Source organism: Trachinotus anak, unplaced genomic scaffold (genome assembly GCF_046630095.1).
Source record: "Trachinotus anak isolate AG129_WGS33_773 ecotype Australia unplaced genomic scaffold, CSIRO_AGI_Tana_v1 ptg000018l, whole genome shotgun sequence".
In the NCBI taxonomy this organism is placed as follows: Eukaryota; Metazoa; Chordata; class Actinopteri; order Carangiformes; family Carangidae; genus Trachinotus; species Trachinotus anak.
Window position 1 is genome coordinate 15424941 of NW_027273869.1, and position 6000 is coordinate 15430940.

At 41.0% G+C, this 6000-nt stretch overlaps 1 protein-coding gene across 1 annotated transcript in view; it reads right to left on the reverse strand.

The window, feature by feature from the left end:
- sema3c (sema domain, immunoglobulin domain (Ig), short basic domain, secreted, (semaphorin) 3C) overlaps nucleotides 1-5189 on the reverse strand; it is a 53037-nt gene extending 47848 nt beyond the window's left edge. The window contains exon 1 of the mRNA XM_071501967.1: nucleotides 5170-5189. The gene's annotated coding sequence lies outside the window, so the exon portion shown is untranslated. The remainder of the gene's footprint in view (nucleotides 1-5169) is intronic.
- Between the last annotated feature and the right edge of the window lie 811 nt (nucleotides 5190-6000).

Sequence of the window (6000 nt, forward strand, 5' to 3'; positions counted from 1 at the left end):
GCTGGCAAGTGCATTTGTTCCTGCTTGCAAATAGATCTTGCCATATGCACACCTGAGTGTAGACTGACTTTTGACTTGCAATTTTCTGCAAACTCGAGAGAGACAATGGGATTACAACCTCACCTATGGGAGTTATTAAATGTAGCCGTATAACTGCATGCTGAAAATGGGAATGACATTGGAAAAATGATGGATAATTATCAGAGAACAAGTCATACAGGTTATTGCAGGTTGTTACTGCTACTGCAACTCCCACCTTTCACCAAAGAGCTCATATAAATATATTATGTATAAATTAGGGAGCTCATTCTTCTTTTTACCCCTGAATTTTAACTAACATCTTTAAAAGGCACTAAGAGGCAGATTGATTTTTCATGTGTGCGTCCACATCCCTCCATGCCATTCAAGTGAAAGGCCGCTATTCACAGTGCAAACACTAAGCCACACAGCAGACGCTATCAGCTAAATAAGTTATTTTAATGACGAGCATGCCAGCGAGACAAAGACAGGCTTGAAGACCGAGCAGAAAAGATGGTACATTATGCTACGCCCAAGATACTTCCACCCACCCAGCTTTGCATTCTCGTTCAACATCATCATCATCATCATCACGGAGGCAAATCCATTTTGGCCTGTCAGCTCCAGCTCATTAACTTGCCATGCCAGTTCCCATCTCGTTACTGTGCCGTCTGCTGCATTTTATTGAATTTCACCCCTCATTTCCCTGAATTGTCACTGTGTCCATCTTTTTCTTTTTCTATTTTCACAATGACAATACTGGTAAACATGCATGACACAACTGCAAATTGTTTGGGATATAAAATATGCCTGCATCCTGAAGCAGAAAAAGAAGTGAGCAAAAAATGCCAGGATAATGGGTGAATCTTATCATAAACTAAAACTAAGAAAAACTGGTCCGAGCAGAATCAGCTGATAGGAAATGTTTTTTTATTATTAATTGATTTTACATTGTCATGTCAGAAAAATGTTGGTTTGACCTCCAGTTAAACTCTCAGATCAGCAGTGTGCCTGATTTAGCCAGTGAATCAGAACTGTGATAAGATCTACAGTGATTACTTTGACGCTGTAGAGCTTATCAGTGATTGATACTGATGAGATTTAACATACCAATTGGAGAAAATCATCAAAAGGAAAAGAAAAAAGCCTGTTCCAACGAGCACATTCCACCCCAGCACCATTTATCATAATTTACATGACTTAAGCAGATAGTCTGGGATGGAGACAGAGATAAAAGTCTGCTCGAGGGGGGATTGATATTTGTCTTTATCTTCATCTGAATTCCTGTAATTTGTCTGTCACTGTGGATCATGGCTATGACTTCAGATCTCCATGCAGCACCTCCACAGGAACTTCAATCAAGTAAACAGGGGCTCTCCGTGGGGCTTTTTTTTTTTCCTGCATTGGCTCAAAGCAACAAGGTCACTCAATAGTTGCCACTGTGTTCAATACAGCTGAAGGTAATATATATATTCTGTGGGCGTTCCCAGCTTTAAAGAGATCATGTCAGTGTCAATTCTGGATGGTCATGATTGTCCGATTGAGCCGTCATTACGGGTCAGAGGTCACCTGTCTGTCACCGACTTGGTGCCAATCACAGGTTGACCTCTCTGACCGAGTTCAGAAATGGAGAAGATGCAGATTTTCTGCTGTTGCTGCAACTCCATGGACAAGTCAAAACACAGTGACACACGAGTCCAGGGAAACTTAAAAGAGCCAATTTAGCATTGCATGCATGTAACACACAGAACAACAATAAACTGTAAAAAAAAATATTAAAATTGATGCAGCAGAACCAGGTAAAATCTTTTTTATTCAATGCATTCTTCTACTTTGTCAAAACCTGCCGTGCACATTACCCACAATTCAACCATAACGCTGACGAGTGTGTTATGCTCGTAGCAGCTAATCCAACCTTGAACCTCTAGCCTCAAGCAGAGATGAAGAGCGGGCTACAGAGGTCTGGTAACCTCACTTCATTCTCACTCCCCCATTGCTGCAAGTAAAGCTGACCCAAGTGACATCACCTGAGGCAATTTATAAGACTTTACTCAACTAAAAAGAAAGACTGGCTGCAGAAAGCTGTCTGTTTTTGCTATCGCTACATACTGACTGAGGCCCAGACAGTTTAATCTTTGCTTTTCTTCTACTGAAGTTAGCATGCTAACCAGCTAACCCTGGCCCATTCCATCCTGTAATACTTCTTTGCAAAAGTGAATCACTGTAGCATCCAGTCTGCCCTGAGAAGTAGCTTATTAAAATGCCAGTTGGTTTCAAACTCACAGGGTCTTCATCACGGCTCCAAATAGCTGCTGTAGAAACTATTTGTGGGGTCAACACTCATCAGCATTTTGACCAATATGCCCATCTAAATAAAGGTTTTTAATATAATTTCTTTCTTTGATCTACCAAAGAGTGCCCGGGGAACATTCTGTTCATTGACCAGCGCTGTGAGAGAATGGAAGTCTGGCCTTATAGAAATCCAAACAAAAAGTAACGTGTGCAGAGTGTTTAAGATAAAGGGAGCGAGCGTCATCTATCTTGGACAATGTAAACACCTGAACTTCCCTAAAGGCTTCTTCTCACAATCATTTTAAACACCAGCAGACAGCTAAATGGGACACTTTGCAACAATCATGGCATTGTTTGAAGTGTGAGGATGGATGGATGCTTTGAGCATCAGCGGGCTAAAACAACCCTGCCTCCTGTATTGGCATTTTCAGCCATCTCTCAACACATCTAGTCAAGATGCTTTTGGATTTTACAAAGTTCAGAGGTGAGTGCCGTCTGTCTCAGAGTGGCTAGATCTCAATGGATACACAGGCTCATTAGGCTGAGAGCCAGAGTCTCTTTAGAAGCACATGGCTCAACTGCCATCAAATTATATACATCAGGAGATTGTTCGGATTCACGGAAGCCACAGCCCCCACACACTACCTGCATTATGAACAGATGTGCCAGGAGCCAGAGCCCCTGAGCCAGCGATGCATGACGAATGGCTGAATTTCACCCAAGGCCAAGGGTCAAGCTGTATCCCTTACCCGACCCTGGCATTAGACACAGATGCATGATGTCAGTTCCCATGTGTTAGAACTGGAAGGTGACTGCAAACCCTTTGAGACACCTAAGACCTCTCTACGGAGCCACAATCCCGGCAACCACTCACCGTGAACCATGAACCTCCAGTTCCCAGATACCCACCTTGAATTATTCGGCCCCAGAGGAGCTGCTTGCTTTCTTCTATTCACCTTCACCCGTTATTCACCCCTTTCAAACTGGCCCACAGACACCCACCAAAGCCATTCAATTGTGGAAGCAAGCATATAGCACAAGAAGGGGTTCAAATTATATCTCAGCTTGTAGGTCAGGGTTTCAGCATGACCTGGCCTTGTAAGTCCTGGTGCACAGCAGCTCCTTTTTATTATTTATTGAACACAGAACAGGCCCACCACTTTGTGAATACACTCCTCAAAAAAGGCGCCGCTGCACTCTTCCCTTTCCACTAAAACCTTTTCCAAAACATCAAAAAATGCCCTCGTTCAGTAACAAATCCATCAACTACTAAAATCTTGCATTACAGCTTTAAGGATGGGCGGAAAGGTCAGCAGATGTTGAATTTAACAATGTGTTATCTGTGTCATTACTGGATAAAAGCTGATCTCATCCAGCTGGTTTTACACCCGGAGCACAATGAGGCTTCACTCTAAACACGGTACGCTGCCAGATATACTGCCCTTCCAAAAATTATGACTTGTTTTCCACTGTATCATAATATTTTGGTTTAGCTTTTCCTCTACATTAATCTGAGCAATATTTTTGCCAGCAAATTCCATTCCTGCATAACATGAATATAAAGTTCTGAAAATATAAATTGTGTTTTTATGGATTCACATGATTAATAATGTCATATATTTTCTTCTTGTGAATGTTATCAATAAATACATAGACTCGGTATAGATGTCTATATATTACACAGGCCCACGTCCACATAACCTATAAATTAATGCGAAACAAAGACTCCATTTATCAGATTAGAGTGCGTGGATGGCAGAAACAGGGAGGGCATATTGGTCCTCGTGTCACCCATCACTTAGAAATCGGGGCTTGTGTAAACTTCCTGCTGTTTTATATGCTTCCTTAGGTCGGGGGTCAACTGACGAGCATGACTAATCATAAGATAAATCAACGTCTGAGAGCGTTCTGTCATCGGCAGAGTAAAATTCAATTAGCTTTAATTCATTTTAAAGAGCCACAATTGGCCCTGTTGTTACTCATCTTGATGGATGATGTTTTTAACCGCGAGCAGTTACATATACACTCTGCAGACACTGCATTAGCTGAAAGTGCAGAAACGTAACATTTGCTTAGAGTTAGATCACAAATTGAAAACGCACTGTGCTTTGTTCATTTTCTAATTGGGTTGACATAATTTATATCTGTTCCTTGCTTTAAAGTTTACAAAAGTGTAAATGTTGGCAACTGTCTGGTAACAGAGTTACCAAAAAAATGGTGGACATGTATCACATGATGCGTTTTCGCTTGGCCAAAAATCTATAAAAGCAGCTTTACCTCGTGGATGTTTTTAGATTCACTACATAGCTCGAAGAAAGCGATGCCAATTGGTTGACATTTATGCTCCCCAGAGGATTAATCCTCATGACTGTGGTGATCCTCTGACTTTCACTCTAGCGTCTCCATGAGGTTGAAATTTTGTGTTTTTTGAAATTTTCTATAAATTTTGGTACACACATTCATGTCACTCTCATGATCCCCACATTTTCACTAAGTGCCATCATCAGGTCGGTTTTCCAGTTCGTCTAGTACTTTGGTTCATGACCAAATCCCTGCAGAACTAATGACATTCCCATTGGCATCAACTGTACTGAGTGCTAATTAGCAAAGTTTCGTATGCTAACATGCTAAACTGATGATGGACATGATAAACACAACACCTGCTAAACACCGGCATGTTAACATCGTCATTGTTAGCATGTTAGCATGCATATGTCAGCATTTGGCTCAAAGCTCAGCTGTGGTTAAGAACAGCCTCAAAAAATTGCTGGTGGTTTTCTTTTATCTGTTAGTGAATCAGAAGATGTGTTTTCAGCTTGTCATAAAAAAAAACAATCAGCTTTTATTTGCCTTCCTTACCTTTCTTCTCTTTTAATGGAGCTGGAGTGATTTCAGGAAGGCAACATAAACTACAGGATTTGCCATTTGAGCCGAATGAAGTCATGCATGTGGCTGACATGCTTTATTAACATGGCTCCTTGCTTCAGTGCCTCTTATTTATTTGTGCCTTCATTTCAGTCTGGAGGCCTCTAAAGACCAAGCCAATCAAACCCTGAGTGACACACTGACTGAGGCCCAGGCAGTTTAATCAATATGTTCAGGATTAGAAGTAAGACAGTGTCATCTGAGTGACTGCTACCTTTAATTATCGTTACTGCTTTGCTTGCTGGAACTAGGCATTGCTTTTTTAAATTACCTTGGAAACAGAATCATTGCCAAGCCTGTTCGCTTGTTCAGTTGTGTACTATTAGTTAAGATAAAAAAGAATAATCTCTGTTTTCCTAAATGTAATTTATAGTGCTTTCAAAAAGTCACATACTATCTTCCAGGAAAAAGATAGATCCAGCTATGGGATCTCAAGTATCATTTTGAGTGTTAACTTTTTTTTTTTCTCCATTACAGCCAGACATGCACTTGTTTCCTCTGCCAGAGTAGTACTGCAGCGTGAAGGTAATGCTGCATTTTTAGCTGCTGAGCGTAACTGTTGGAAATCAAATTTTCCACTTTTCCTATTAGTTCAGATTCGAATCCCTCAGATTGCTGAGTGTAATACCTGTAATACCTTACAAGCTTGAAACTTGAATTGCATGGAGAAAAGACTATATTATAGAAGGATATCGCTGTGACTTCATTCTCATTTGGGGGCAGGCGGGGTTTGGCTGTATCCAAGGTCAGCCTTGTTTCGTCATA